This window comes from Xenopus tropicalis, chromosome 3, assembly GCF_000004195.4.
Source record: "Xenopus tropicalis strain Nigerian chromosome 3, UCB_Xtro_10.0, whole genome shotgun sequence".
NCBI lineage: Eukaryota > Metazoa > Chordata > Amphibia > Anura > Pipidae > Xenopus > Xenopus tropicalis.
The window spans coordinates 126,306,463-126,322,961 of record NC_030679.2 but is presented as its reverse complement, the minus strand read 5'-3'; the positions used below and the strand labels follow the sequence as shown (position 1 = coordinate 126,322,961).

Below are 16,499 nucleotides of genomic sequence, written 5' to 3'. Positions count from 1 at the left end.
CCCAATTACTGTACAGCCCTGTGGAATACATTGGCGCTTTAAATGTATGATAATATAATATATAATGATAATAACAGATGTTATTACAGAGGTTCATGGTATATTTTCCAGACACTATGCGCTACTATGCACGCTTGTTCCAGTATTTAGGGGCTCTGACCAGTAGACCAGGGCCAGGACCCTAACACTTTTCATTATAGCCCTGGCTCTGTATTACCTCACATAAGTTCTTTCATACAAGCTGAGCCCTTTTTTATTTGTCACACAAAACAAACATTCACAAGAGAAGTAAGGAAGGGGCAATGCATTGAGATAAATGATGCTAATGGTGGAGCAACTTGCCAGCTGCCATTAGCAATGTAAATGTAAACATATGGTAAAAGCAGAGCTTATAGCCGTGGCCTGGCACATCTGAAGGTAAATGAAGCTGGCAACATTCTGCAAGACTTGTCACAACATATCCTAATGCTCTCATTTCAATTTCCCTCCCACAACTGGCTGAAACTTTTGGGTCAGAAGTACCCAGGTAAGATGCAAGTGTTATACTAAAGTAATGGGCTTATTTGAATTCCAAAAGCACCTCATACTGGGAAAAATGCCTGTGGGGGCAGTGCAAGGTATAGGAGAATGGGGCCAGGGGATCAGGGGGGGGTAGGATTGATTTGCAGCTGTGAGCATGTAGCTATCAGTGCTACAGGGATGTGCAGCCATCTAACAGTAACACACTCACACAAAGCTTACAATACACTTTATAGTGAAGGCTTAATAAGGGAATAGTGTATGACTGATAAAGCAAGCACTAGGGAGGGCATCCCTGCCCCCTCTCAAACGACTTGTCAATGGATGGAGCTAAAGAAAACGATTTGCCGAAAGGTGCTGCTCCATATGTGTGTATAGCCTGGGGGAGCCCATGGCAGCCAGGGGATTAGCTCACAAGCCTCCCACCCCTCCCCCACCCGGCACGTTTAGCGCATCAGCAATACATTGCTCTGGCCTGGCGGGTTCTGGTCCGGGTTAAGAGGCGGGGCTTGCGGAGGAGGGGGCGTGGCCAGGAGCTGTAGGAGAAGAAGGAAGCTGCTGAATATTAAAGAGCGGTATTGTGCAACCGGAGAGCGGGCAGAGAGGCTGGGGACGAGAGAAGGGAACCGAGAGCGGAGCTTTGAGCCTTACAGCATGGATCTGAGGAGCTGAGAAGTGCCCGGGAAGGGGAGAGGAGGTGTTTGCCTCTCTTACTCCTTTTTACCCTTCTTCCTTCACCGTCCATTGATTACTGCACCCTCACTGCATGCAGGGCACCCATTCGCCCTATCCCTGCCAGCACTGCACCTTCCCCCCTTCCTCCTGCATGTAGTGCCCCTCTCCCTGCACCCACCCTGCTGCTCTGTAGTGAGGGGCAGCCCCCCAGCCATCCGGTCCCATCAGAGGCGGCACTGTAGCATGGGGAGCTGAGACTGTGGCCACAGACACTGCCAGTGAAACCCTGCTGGGCAAGGTAAGCAAAGCTGGGGGGGGGGGGGGGGGTTGTGCTGGGGGCTACCATTGCTTTAATGCTATGCTGAATTAGCAGATGGCTGCTCTGGGGAGCACCCTGCACATCACTGTGTGTTCCTTCTTACTGAAGGCAGGGCAGAGTCGCTGCAGCCAGGTATATTGATGATATATTTAGGGGTGTTCAGCCAGACCATCACCAAGCTGTTAAACTGCAGTATTCAACATCCACTTACAAGCAGACTCTGCCAGGGGACACTGGGATCTATAGTTCATCAACAGCTGGAAGGCTGTGGGAGTGATCAGCCTTGATATAGTTGCACACTGTAGGCTCTGCCATGTTGCCCTGATGAGCGGATATGTATGAAAGGTACATCAGTGTGTTGGTGTGGGACTGGGCATTTGTAGGTACATGTTCCTTGTATGGAATGGGCTGAATTGTGTGGCATGAGTTGTGTTCCCCTAAACTCAATTCATAAATGTTTAATATGTGTCTGTGTGACTCTCTTGTACAATGTCAGAGGGTAACGTAGAAGTCTGTCACCTTTGGGGAAAGTGAGGGTCCTGTGTGGAAACCGACCCTAATGACTATGGAAAGGGTCAGGTTGGGCACTAGTGGCAAGTTCTGACTTACAGAGGGTGCAAGTTCAGTAGCAGTCTGGAGAGGTCTAATTGTGTGCTGACAACAGGCATGATTTGTTGTGTAGGACTCTCCTTGTGTAATCCCAATGCTGACAGGCTCAGTTTCGTGTTGGATGTTCGCCTTTGGTATGAGGCTAGTGCGTCAGGGTTAGGTCCGGCTCAGGGGAATGCCAGGGATTTTGCTCCAACGGTGGGTTTGTTTGTCCTCAGAGGTGCCTGGTTTTGTATTACATTTTGGACAATCCCAGTTTTCAGTTGAAAGTCGATTGTTCTAACTGACAGTCTTTGTGGTTACATGTGTAAGAGTCTTTTGTGTCAGCAGGATGCGTGGTGGCATATTAAAGAATATTGTAGAATGAAACTGGTTCAGTGTGCATAACACCAGTTGTTGGCAGGCTATCTCCCTTTATTCTGTAAGTCTGTATCACTGAGTTGAGTGTTGGTGCTTTTTATATACTGATAAAATGTTATCATATATCATGTATATACATATGGTGTCCCTGGTCTGTTCTTGGTAATCTGAATGTGTCTTGACCTTATGCTGCTTTTTTGTCTGCGCAGCGTATATTGGTATGTATGCCTGGCTGTGCCTTGAGAACGGTAGATGTGGCTTGATTGTATGTCAAGTAAGATTTGGAGATAAATATATCATCAACAGATCGGTAGCCAGTTAAATATTGATGAACGGCTTGTTTGTACGATGGAGAGTCTGGTTGTATGACAGCAGACTTGTATCAAGATGTCTGGCAGTTGCACAGTGGCAGCACAGGGAATTGTCATTGTGTGCTGGGCTGATCATCGTGGTTAAATTTGAGGTTTAGTAGCTTCATTTTATGTGCATGTTTGATGGTTTATGTTTGGCTGGCTCTGGGCCGATGGTGACTGTGTATTGTAAAGTTTACATTCTGATAAAGCCTGGCTTAGTTCTGTGTCAGAAGCAGTCAATATACTGTATATCAATGGCAGGGTCAGTTGGACAACACGTTTGGCTTGTGAAACGTTGGCAGGTTGAGGATGTTCCTCACATTCTATATCCATAGACTCAGTTATGTGTTAGGTTAGGTTGGTTTATTCATGTCGGTTGGTTCATTTATGTCTGCTAAGTTATCATTTACTACTGAGCAGTGTCCCAGCTGAAGACTTAAGGCCTAGGTTTATGCTGGCGGACACTTTCACTCATGAAAGTTGGGTAATTACTCTTCTGGTTCATAACATTATGTCAAGATATTATGTTCAATTAGGAAGCCTGGTGACACACTACGTCAAACATCCCAACTTAACTTTATGGTACATTTGCTATTGTATTTATAACCAATTTAACAGTATGTCTTGGTAGTGTTTTAAAGAAAGTTGCGTATTTTTAGTAAAAAGATATTTTGGTTCTATTTCTAACTTGTACACATGTATGTATTTATAATGTACTGGTAAAACACAATGTACTGGGCTAATGGCCCATGGCAAGGATATCCCATAGTCATTTTTCACAAGTGTGTGACTAAAAGTGGCCATATGTGGTAAGATTTGCTCGTATTTGCAAGGCCACCAAACAAGCAGATCTTTTTTTTGATATGTGCACCTAAGGGGGGCTATATTGGAGTAATCCGATTGATGGCTGCCTTAAGGCAAAAGAGGTGGTGACAGCTGGATCTTGGTTTGCTTGAGCATTATAGTTGGCACTGTAAAAATATCATGTATTCTCTAATGAGGGTTACATATAAATGGCAGATGAGTGGTGACATTTAGGGGTGGCGATTATGATGCCATGAGTGGGCACGGGCCAGTTTTAGCAAGAGTTTTGGTGTATACTCATGAGGTCTGGAGTTTAGTTATGAATGACTGGGCTGGGTTTGTGTTGTACTCTTGCAGTTTTGCTCGCTGTAGATAAACAGATGGTTGCATTTTGAAGCCAGTCTTGCTGACGCTGTTCAGCACTGATAACTAGTCATACGGATGTTTTGACCTAGTGCAGTGTGGGTATTTCAAGCTGTGGGCCAACAGGCATTACATAAGGGGTCCCACCCTTAAGGTCATATAGTATGGAATATGGACTGAGTGTTGAGTTAATCAGGGTCCACTTATTCTCGAATCCAAATTGCAGCAATACCAATGAGGAACCACTTCATTCAAAGTCATAGCTGAAAGTTGTGTGTGTGCTTTGCTTATGCGTCAGTTTCCTTTTCAGGCCCTAGTTATATGGCAGCCATTGGTTTGGGTACAAATAAATCAGAAGAGCTGTTTCCTGTGCTGATTGCTTAAAGTTGTTTGGTTACTTATTGGTTAACGGTGAGTGTGTGGACAAAGAACATGTTAATGGCTTTGTTGTAGGTGTCCTGTTACACAATTAGCTGGAGATGTTGTGCAAGGATACACAACATGGGGGGGGGGGGGCAGGAAAGCTTCTGTATGGCACCTGAAAAGGATCTACTGAATTGTGATTCAGAGGTACATTATACATTCATTATTTAGCCAGAAAATGTCTGTCCTTACTGCGTAAATCTCTCTGATGCTCTCAGTGTGTGATGTGGACAGTCATGTAAAGATATTGTCCAACGAGTTTGCAGTTGCTGGAGTGTTCCTTGTGGCTTTTATGAACATTGGTCTATATGATTTATCAAGGTTTTGTTTGATAAGATTAATTTAATATACAAATGCACTTCCCTTTTGAGTTCTGACTGAAGCTCGAGCCACATAACCAGTGCTTCTGGACAGTGTGCAACCGAACAACATTGTTCGTGTGGCTTGGGCACCATGGTGCATGTTTAGGTTTCAGTTGAAAGTGACCGATGTACTTGTTTGACCATGTGTACACTTGGATAGTTTGTATTGCAGACAATGGGTCTCCAAGTAGTCTGTTGACTGTTAGAGCTGCTTTCTGAGCACCCAGTTGTATCAGTGTCTTGGGGTGGGGGTAGGGGCATGCCTTGTTTTTTTTTTTTTTTAACACACACAACTTCTGCCTGTGTGGGAGAGATTGTTCATTACATTCCTAAGGACTATGGCATGTGTGGCATTTTGTTACCTCCACTTTAGTGGCCTGTGTATGGGGCCATTCTGAGGGCCTGTCTGACCAATATTTGACCAAAAATTACCCAGATACCTCTTAAGGTTAAGTTTCTTTTAGGAGGAAACTTTGCTCCCCTTTGAAAATGAAACAATGCGTATACATTCCAACTTTACTTGATTGCTGGTAGGAAGGTATTTTGGGGAGATCAGTCGCCCACAGTAGCCAAGATTTAACCGTGGGCAAGTAATCTCCCCGCCGGCAATCACCCTTAGGCAAATTCTCTCTCAGAGGTTCACCGTAGGTCCCCATTATGATCCAGTCATCAGACAGGGCCTTGCATGTTGGTGGCCAAAGTGCACTTGCCAAAAGAATTGTTCTTAAAGTGTATAAAAAATTTTTGTCTCTTAAACATACATCTTAGGTACTGTTTATTCGGGAGAACTTCACTGTGTTTCTTAATAGAGTCAGTTGCTTTGTAATTTTCTGATTGGTTTGTACATTGCTGGCAGCTTTTTTGCTATTGATCTGGTTAAAGGCCTTATTAAAAAAACTGCTGTTGTCTTATTCTTATATAATTGTGGTTTATTCTTAATGTCAGAGGTCACAGACTTATTATGCCTATGGCATACAAGATGCGTTACTTCATTAAGTGATGGACTTTCATGGCAGAAATACGCAGTTGAAGTATATGCCTGCTATGCCATACAGGCTAAGAAACATGTGTTTTTATACACAGGTAGATTTGTGTCTCTCCTGGGAATACTCTCATGTTTCTCTGCGTCACCGTCCCGTATGACTGAACCGTGCAAAAGGTTATGTAAAGAAACCTCTGTTGACTGGTCCTTCCACTCATTCACAAGAAATAATGTAGCTTTAGGATAGGGCTGTACAGCCTTTAGCTGTTTCAGCAACTCCCAGAAAGTTCTCTGGAATTTGTAGTTGACAACAGCTGGAGGTCCTAGTTTTGTGGTGCACACAAGTATAGAAACCTCGCTCTTCCACCATGCAGTCAAGAAGGCATTAGCTTAAATATAGTTTTACATATCTCAAGGGAAAGCAAACCCAACATTGAAAAGTGGTGTCAGATCAGGTTACAGGGAGCATGACAGCAGTGGGACCAGATGTCGAAGGGGCATGCTTGGTGGTCCTTGGAGCTGCACGTAGAGGCCCCACTGCAGTGGCAAGGTCCCTGTGTGGGGAGGAAGGCTGCAGTGTAAATTTCTGAATAGGGAAAAGCACACCATCACCCAGAAAAATGCCTTTAATCCATTTATTGCAGAGTGTTGTAGCACAAGCTTTTGGGGAGACCTCTTTCTCACTGCACCTGAGGAAGGGCTTGTCTCCCCGAATGTTTGCCTGGGAATTGAATTCATCCTACAAGAATAAATAAGCAGTGTGCTGAAGAAAATATTATTGTTGCAGTGCAAATTTTGCACTGGGGTCTGTAAATCTCTGGTTGCGCCACTGATCGTGTCATATTTGGTTTATTTCATTTTTATTTAAATGCACAAATACTCAATAAATTCATGGAAACACTTGTATGTAAAAATATATTTTTTTCAACAGATAGCAGTGTTTCTGTATCTTTGCAGTAATTTCATATACTTCTGTAAAAAAATAAATGTTAAGGAATAAATCCATAAATGTGACAGCTCTGCACATGAGTGTTCATGTAAGAGCAACAGTGATTGGGTTAAACACTTTCCCAGTGTCGCAGATGTTAAGGAGGATCGTTATGTTAATCACCTGCATTTCATACAGCCACTCGTTACATACGCCAGTAAGCAAACTGTCAGCAGAGCCGGAGGGGAATAGCAGCATACATGTGAACTTATCTCATTCAAGTTGCTTTAGCTTCAGAGAGAAGGTTTGTGCCGGCTAAGGTTAAGCAAAGCAAACTTTAGGGGATGTCTCTTCTCACAGAAATGTATGAGAATGAAAGGTCACCCCTTTTGAAGAAAGGAAAGAACATTTACAGTGGTTTTTCCCTGTGGGAGCAGTAGAGTTACAGAATGTTCTGTCAGTAGAGCAGGTGACAGACTCACTGGACCCTGGAAACCATGTTCAATTCCCGCTTGGATAAGCTATTTTATTTTGCTGTGCCTTGGGCACCAGATCCCTAGCCCAGGCTGTGAGAGCACAGTCCATCACTGGGACCAGGCTATGAGAGCAGAGTCCTTCCCGGGACCCTAGACAACAAGTTTTATTCCTGGTGATTGCTCATCTGCCAATGTATTGTAACCAGGGGCAAGTTATTTCCCTGTGCCTTGAGCACCAGAACCCTAGGACATGCTATGAGAGCAGATTCCATCACTGGACTCTGGACACTGAATTTCATCACCAGAACGCTAGGCCAGGCTGTAAGAGCAGAGTCCATCACTGGACCCTGACCACTGTGTTCAGTTCTTGGTGTTCACTCCTGGCAGCACTCTCTAACCTTGGTCAAGTTGTTTCATCTCTATGTGCTTTGCGCTCCAAATCCCTAGGCAAGTAGTTCCCAAACTAGGGGACTGGCCCCTTTAGCAGGCTCTATCTTGAGGGCCAGTTGGTTCAGATTTAGGGTGAACACTCATTTTTTATTTGTCCTAGGTTTTGTATAGTACTTTGGCAGATACAGTAATATTTCCATAAAAATACAAACTTATTATACGCTGATGGTGTTATAAACAAATACTTAATGTCAAAGAAAGGCTTGAACTATACAGCGCTGCGGAATATGTTGGCACTTTATAAATAAATGTTAATGTAATGTAACTATAAAAAAAAGTCCAAAAACACAGCTGTAGACTGTAAGTTCTTTAGGGCCAGGACTTAAGACAACTAGTTGAACTATATAGTGACAATAGTAATGCATTCCATCATGCTTAGGTATCGTTTTGGCAAAGCCAGATTTCAAGGAGTACCATGATTAATAAGATTTGATATAGGGATACAGTCCAAGTGCAAATTAGAAGTTGGAAAAGACTGTGTCCCATATTCCCTGGCAATTTCTCTGAAGGGTTGAACTTGATGGACTTATTTGCTTTTCAGTACATAATGTCAATGATTTCTATATTTCCAGTTCTCAGTATAATTCTGTTTGACATTCGTGTTCTCTTGACTGTTTTTGTTTATTAATGTTAATTTGTGCACTCTGCTGAATTGCTCAGTTAATTGCCCTATGTTAAACCCTGCATTGTAACAGCGCGGTGTGTTTCCCATGTGCAGAGGAGCACAAACTGGTCTTGGCAGGTCTAGGAGTCCCTCTGAGACGGTGGGAGGGGGCATGGCTGAAGGCACATGATTGCACTCAGTGAGCCTCTCCCAGCAGGCACAGAAGCTACACAACAAAGTCACTATTATCAAATATTTCTTTAAAAAAAAAAATCTCCAAAATATTATGTCGAAGCCAATGACAATATGATCACCTGACGCAAAAATTATGGTTGAGACCTTCTCCGCCAATTGTTTAGTAATTCCCGCTGCTATTGAAAAAGATAAATATGCACACTATTCACAGTTCTACTCATTCAGCAGTACCAACAATTAAATGAAACAATTTAACACGGGTGGGCTGACAAAACAAATAATAAGATAACCCTGTGGCCACACACCGGTAATGGACAGATACCACAACAGTCGCTATACGATGTATGGTCACCTTTTTTGTTCCATGAGACGCAACAATCAGAACTGCAGGAAGTGAAGAGGAGCTGATTCTCATTCATCTTTCCCTTGAAACTTGTCAGATCAACAATTCAACCGATATTCATGGAGCTAGGATATTGTTTGGGCTTGTTTTTCCAACATGCACGTAACAAAAATCTTAAATTCTGTCCTGATCCTTTGAAGTTGGTGTGATCCATTCACATGCACACTCTGTTCGAGACAGATTCCATTTTGTGCGGAGGAGGCCGGGCTTTACATGCTGCTGACCAGGCGACCAATATGTGGAGTTCTAGATATAGTTTTGTCACTGGCTCCACTGCTTCAGTGGGTTTGGCTTTACATTTGCAGAGCACAGGCTTCTGTGCTTGTATAATTGCTGAGTAGGACATATCCTAACAGCCAAAAACTTGTGACTTTTTTGGAAAGTTCATTGAATCACACCACAGTGAGAGCTGTTTGTGTGAGCATTAGAGACCTGGTTACAACTGGTTTCTGGTTGTAAAGACATACAGCGTATATATACGTCTAGTCTAGAACAAAATGATGTGCTTCCCTCTTAACAGTTTGTGGCTGTGATACTGAGGGGAAGTGAAATGTGCATGATTCCCCTAACCTGGAATATCTGCAAGAAAATACTTGAGGCTTCTTTGGTATTTCATATGAAAGCAATATAATAGCCTTTTAAAGGCAGGGGCATGGGAGTGGGGTATGTTATAAGAGCAAAACATGGTCCTCAAAGTGGCTAGAATTAAGGCCAGTCGCTATGCACAATCGTCAGTGGCAGTTGCTTTGTCTCAAAGTGTGAATGTCACCGATTTCAGTATTCTGATTGATAGTATTTAGGCGTGATTATCTGCAAACACAGGCAGTTGCATTGCTGTGATTCTCTTACAAAATGAGTGTAGATCACAATGCCTTTGGTTTAGCAGCCAGTGCCGATTGCTATGCGGTGCGAGTGGCTGTGTAATGATCATGGCTACCTCTTTATAACAGTTCATATTAGGTTTATCATCATTATGATTTAGCAGACATATAACGTAACCTTGATCTGAATGGGAAGGCATGGGGGGAGATATTTAGTAGATCCTATCTGAATATGTAACAATTTCAGTACATGTTGTTCAGTTTTTAAAAAGAATGCTAAGGACTAGGAGGCAAATGTGCGTGGCGTCATTTACTAACAGCGTATTATTGTGAAAAGTGAAACTAATGTATTGAGTGACACAAGGTAACTGTGTGTAAGTGAGTGCAGGCAGTTGTGGTTTGGATGTGTGCGGGCTCTGCAGTTACGCCGTCACACCACTGTTTGTAGTGGTTTAGCAGAGTAATGGAGAGTGCCACATGATTCTGTGGCACAGATTTGGGTAGAACACCGATTTATCATTTTTCATGATGGCTTTTATACTGTATTGTTTGTGCCAGGAGGAAACCTTGCAGCAGAAAAGACTGCTCTGTTGGTAGGGCCCAGGTTATTACCATTACGGTCAATGGAGTGGCAGTTTTGAGTGGTTTGCGGCCCTCCCAACAAGCTGGGAATTGCTCAGGGGCAAAACAACAGCAATTGGAAATGTACTTTTGCCTAAAAGGACAAGGAATGAATGAATTTAATGGGGGAGGGTGACAATATGTCAGTTGACTTTCCCCCTGGGTTGGTGCTCCTTCTAGGGAAAAAATGCGGCTAATGCAGGCAGAGAAAAAGCTTGTCTGCTCCATGGTGTAAGCACACAGCATTGCATGTTTTTCCATTTCCACACTTAGAATTCCCACCCACATTGAAGTGGGCAATATCAGGTTGATCTGATGGTTTGGCCGCATGAGGCCATTGGAGGGCCCCATACACGGGCCAATAAGCTGCCTACTTGGTCCGTCGGCTGCTTTTACTGGCCTGTGTACGACCACCTCAAGTATGCTGAGGGACGACTGGGAAAGGTAAAAACATTGCAATGCTCTATTACTTTTTCCCCCTAAGCAGTGCATGTTTTACCTGAAAGGAGCACCGGTCCGAGGAAAGAACTCGATGGCGAGTGTCTCCTATTTATGTAACCCCTGTGAATTGGGCTTTCCTTATCAGTTAAGTGCATTCAGGGTGAGGATGCCTGTTATATGCTAGGATCATTCGCCTGTTTGTTCTGCCTTTCTTTAGAAACCAGAAAAAATATGTAACTGTATCTATCTTCTACTTTGCTACTTAAATCTCTTCCTGGTTGCTAGGATAAGTCAGGCCCTAGAAACTAGATAGTTTAAATGCCAATAATAATTCAAAACTCACAGAGCACTCTCTACATCACCAAAGTTAACTTTGAAGTGAGCTGTCCCTTTCATTAGAAGAGGAGAACTTTTATAAAGAGGACGTTTAACTACAAGTTACATTTACAAAGTACTTATAAAACCCAATGAATAACGAATTAATGTATATTCGGAGGCTTAGAATTGCAGTTTCTTTCATTAGGCAGAATGTCATTTTTGGAGTGTACCTCCCCTTTATGTGAGCTAGACATGTCTGTTAGAGTTCTGCTATATGGAATAGTTTGCATAGTGGTGTTTGTGTGTATATGTTTTACTTTCGCTCGCTATTTTATCTGTCTGGGATGCCTGGCCAGTTTGGAGGTGCCCAAATCGTTTGCCATTTAGTGATTGTGGCCACAAGACTTGCAGAAAGATTTTTGGAAGTACATGTGATACTGGGTAGTTTGAGGTTTAAAGAGGAAAAGGAAACCACAGTTTATTCGGAGGGGGTGTATAGGAGGAGCTGCATATAGGCCACAAGAATCCTATACAGACACTGTTATATACACCATACTGCTATATAAAAATGTGCAGGCATGAGACTAGGCATAGCAGCAACACTGACAGGTCTCCATGTTACAAAGTTCCTTGCTGTCAGTTATGGTAATATATTGTGTTTAGATCAGACTTCTTACTCGTCTCTTATTGCTCCCTTCTGACTCTTTAAATTAAACTGGTGTAGCATCATACTGACTGGGTCAGAACGACGGTTAAATGAACACTCCGTCGGGAATATCTACTAACCAGCGGCAGCACAGATTTCATGCTTAAAGGGAAAGTTCCACTATGATGTTTACTGGGCTTCATTTACCGATTGTATGGATACAACATAAACACAGACACGGTTTAGTGTTGTTCATTACAAGAGATACAGAGGGGCTCATTTAACTCTTAAAGTGCCAGGTGAATTACGCTCAAATTCCAAGATCACACGCTCAAGGTTTAAGCTATTTTGTTATGTTTATCGCCACCCTGGTTGTGCCCAGTGTAACTACCAGCCAGTATATATAGTGTTGTAGAATGCGGTACAAAGTGCATTTGTGGAAGCAGATCCCTGATAGGCACGCGTTACGTGACTGCTGTTTAAAGGCACTCGCCAATAGCACTTTGCACCCACACAGAGGCAGAATAGACAGAAAGAGAAGGTGTGTCAGAGAATACCTGCCGAATGCCCACATGGACACTCATGTACTGTATGCATGACCTATAATAAGTTGCACGGTTAGTGCATATGTTGATACATATTTGTGATATGTGATAAGATATAAATGTTTGCAGCACATAAAAAGACACTGGGCAAATGTGCCCATGGGTAGAAACCCATGGCAACCAATCATAGAGTTGCATTCATTGTTTTACCTGCAGCTGGCTGAAAAAAAAAGCCAATGATTCATTGCTATGGCTTACTACCCTTAGGCAATAATAAATAATAATAATAAATTAGCCCCAGTGTATTGAATTATAATGGGCGCCTAGGAAGACCCAAAGGGTAAGCACCACATCAATGCGGCCCTTGCATGGGATTTTTAAACCTGCAAAATATTTGGTCATATATTGGTCTGACAGGCACTCCTGCTAGCCTCATACACAAGGCCAGTAAGCTGCTGGTTTGGTCTGGAGGCTAAAGATGGCCATACACTGTAAGATCTGCTTGTTTGGCAAGGTTGGCAAGCGAGCGGATCTTCTCCCGATATGCCCACCTACGGGTAGGCAATATTGGGCTAGTTTGATCATTAGGCCCTAGGGCCAAATATTCAAATTAAAATGGCAGGCATAGGCGCCGTCGTCTTAGGACTGCATCAACGAGCAGATGCGGTCCCCAATCTGATGGTAAAATCAAGCCTGCCTGATCGAGATCTGGCCAATTTCAGGTCAGATGTCAGTCGGGGATGCCAGTCAGTGGTGCCCATACACAGGCAGAAAAGCTGTTGAATTGTGTAGATAAGCTGCCTAAAGGTCCTATATCGGCAGCTAAAATCGGCCTGTGTATGGCCACCTTAACATGGAATCATTTATCAGCCTGTGTATGGCCACCTTAACATGGAATCATTTATCAGCCTGTGTATGGCCACATTAAGGCTAATGGCACATGTGTTGGCAGTTTCAATGCATGTTTTTCTTGCTGCATTTTTATGTGAATGATATCGCCATTGCGTCCATTGGGCCCCATCTTTCCAGTTTGTATGCAGTTTATCAGAGCAGACTGGATGCTTTGCAGTTTTGGTCAGCAGCTTATTGTCCTGTATATAGGCCTTGCCCCCCCCCCACTAAGGAATGCATCAGGGGATTTATGCAGTCCTCTCCTGGTGGGTCTCCTTAGGACTCCTTTTGTAATCCAGTCATTGACCCTGAGGCCAAATTATCAGATCGCCCTGTTTTTGGTCATCTAATGCTTATTGGCTGCATGGAGTGCAAAGGAATGAATGGATTGACTAGTGCGATGCAGTTAATTATTATGGGTGCAGGGATGCAGCCAGTGTGAGTGACCAATAGCCAGAGGCATTACCACTTCAACTCCTAGAATTCAGTATACTGTACTGGCCAATTTATTACACCTATTGTGCCTATTATATGTCACACAGAATGTTGAAATGCCAGATTAAATTAAAATGATGTCACCCATTGACGTCTAGGGAGCCTCTGAGCAGACTGGGGGCCATTAAAATCCTTTGGAGATGTTAGATAGAAACAATGTTTCTATTTACTAACTGAATGGCAGAGAATGGATAAATATGTGGCACATGTTCTGCATCCAGAAACTAGGCAGGGTACAGACAGAGCTATGGGTACTTATTGTACAGCGCTGTGGAATATGTTGTGGCGCTTTATAAATAAATGTTAATAATAATAATACGAGCAGGGCTCAGACAAAGCTAATGGCACAGACATGGCTAAGGGTACGGACAGGGCTACAGGTACAAAAAGCCCTTTCCGTACCTTATTTAGCCCTATCTGTACCTGTAGCCCTTTCCGTACCTTATTTAGCCCTAAGGGCCTCTGGGTATGATTGTATCACATGACAGAGCAGGTTGCATGGGGTGACTCACTGTGTGTGACACAGGGGCTGGGGGTGGGGGAGGAGTGACATTTAGCCCTAGGCCATTACACAGCAGGTTGGACAAGGGGCAGTAAGATGCAATAATTGGGAGGACTCTTAAGTCTTTTGTCTCCTTATCTAAGATCAGATTTAGGCAATGGGTGGAGAGTCTGACAGAGGAAGCAAGGGAATAGATGAGTGAGAGGCAGAAATTGGACAAGGTGAGTGGGGGAGAGATGAGAGGGAAAGTTGAGCAAATCAGGGAAAGTCAATCTGTAGATGTTTATGACCAGAGCAATGCTATCAGAGGGAGCTGAGAGGTGTAGTTCAGCAGAATCTGTTGGCTTCTGACTGAGATAGCATTACACTTTCAGTTTCTGGGATCATTGTGGCTTACAGGGTGTACAACAGAAAGAGAGACAGCAGGTAATTCAGGAGAACAGCTTGGCTGTTGGTGGCGCATGTTGGAAGTTGTACAACTGTAGTGTAGTTTGTGGCAGTCGTGTTGCGCCTTGCTTACTGTGCGCTGTAGGGACTCATTGACTGTTTTAGTTGCAAAAGGTATAGTTTTGCATTTACAACCTGATATGTTCTTTGGACCAGAATGCAACACAACGACATTCTGGGGAGGTCACATGTTTATGGACCACATGGGCACTGATGGGTTTGGTGCCATGTGGCTGTGCCACTGCTGTCAAGCACACAGTATCATTGCAGGGCATGGGGTGCACAGAGGAGACACTCGCTGTTGGCTGGGGAAGAGGCAGGCCATGGCGATTGTAAGCTCTTTTGGGCAGGGCCCTCTTCACCACTTGTATCGGTTATTGATTGCTTTATATGTTACTCTGTATGCCCAATGTATGAAACCCACTTATTGTACAGCGCTGCGGAATATGTTGGCGCTTTATAAATAAATGTTAATAATAATAATAATAATGGCAAGGAGTGTGGGACGCTTGCATTCCTGTACGAGTTTAGAAAGTGCAAGAAGTGTGTTTGGGTTGATGTTGGCTGAGAGACTTTATGGTGCTGGGGGAGGGTGTGTGTAGTGTATGGAGGAGAGAGGAGGAGGCTGCAGGGTGTGGGGCAGAAAGAAGGGGGCTGTAGTGTGTGGTGCAGGGGGGAAGGGCCTTGGCTATATGGAGCAGAGAGGAAGGGGTTTCAGTGTATGGTGCAAGGAGGAGGGATATGGGCTGCATGGGGAAGAAAGGGAATGCAGTCTGTGTGCTTAATAGCATGCCGGTGCTTCGGGGGCATTACGCGGGTAATAGCAGCGCACTCTTATTGGAGAGCATATAGAAAGTTCTTAGGTGAAGAGTTGTGCTGCTCTCTTCCATCTGAGGATTCTCTGTAACGACTGCCTGTCACAGAGCAGATACTAGTTACAATCCCTATGTATATTAGGCTTATTGTGCCACTGTTACCAACCTAGAGCCCATATTAGTAAAGGGTCCATTGGAGGCAAAGAGAGCACAGTGGCATGGTAGCTTGCCATTTTGTAATGACCCCCTCACAGCGCTGGAGGGCAGAAGCAGAAAGGTTACTATGGAAACCTGTGCTAGGTTTTTTTGTGACCCAAATCATTGTACTTCACTGCGTCATGGGTAAACAATTGTCAAAGGGGCAGATGTACAGTTTGTAAAGAGGACCACATTTTTTCAGTGATTCGATGCAAATGCTGTACCTTGTGATTAAATGAATGTGAATCATGGGAATTTGCTGGTGAATCACAGGAAAAGTGGCCCATAGTGCCGAACGTGCGTCACTGCTCCGAGGTGCCTGGGTAATTTGGTTAGTGCACAGCGTAAGGATACAGATGCTGCCTGAGCAAGAGGGCTGCTGGGCTGGCTGTGGGATGTGCTTGGTGCGCAGGGTCAGGATTTCAGCCTGTGCTTCAGAGCCGGGAAGGTTATTCATTTCATACAGGAAAGAGGGGTGACCCTGTGCAGCCATGTGTAGATCATGTAGGCGGAGGAGCTGCCGTATGCAGGAGGGAAGTCTGTGTGTACTGCAGATCAGGTGGGTGCACCATCTAAAGGGCATCAGAGTGTGTGGGTGCTGCATTTTGTGGGCGCAAGGGAAGAAAGTAGTGCAGAGAAATGTCACTTATGTGGGAAGGGAAAATAGGGGCAATCTGTATTGTAGGAATGAGGGGTATTCTAGTAGTGTGCAGTGCATGAGGTTATAGTATTGCCGAGGGTACATACTTGTGTATGGTTCATAACTGTGTTTTGGGTCAAGCATGGCTAGTGCAAAAGATGTGTGTATGTGTTCCACTGTGGAATGGAGAACTTATAATTATATTATTTTTTATTAACACCTATTTATAAAGCCGATTCCACTGCACTATACAATAAAAAGGTTAGCGGGGCACACTGTGCCAAAGAAGATAGA

The 16,499-nt window shown here is 43.9% G+C and overlaps 1 protein-coding gene across 6 annotated transcripts in view; it reads left to right on the top strand.

Annotated features, from left to right (window-relative positions):
* Positions 1-1,047: 1,047 nt before the first annotated feature.
* The window catches only part of zmiz2 (zinc finger MIZ-type containing 2), a 35,162-nt gene continuing 19,710 nt past the window's right edge, over positions 1,048-16,499 (top strand). For 2 of the 6 annotated variants that reach the window (XM_012960224.1, XM_002932546.4), the window contains exon 1: positions 1,048-1,492. The gene's annotated coding sequence lies outside the window, so the exon portion shown is untranslated. Of the gene's footprint in view, positions 1,493-14,233; positions 14,327-15,759; positions 16,125-16,499 lie in introns of those variants that run through there. The other 4 variants (XM_031899289.1, XM_031899288.1, XM_031899286.1 and 1 more) reach the window with 3 other exon arrangements.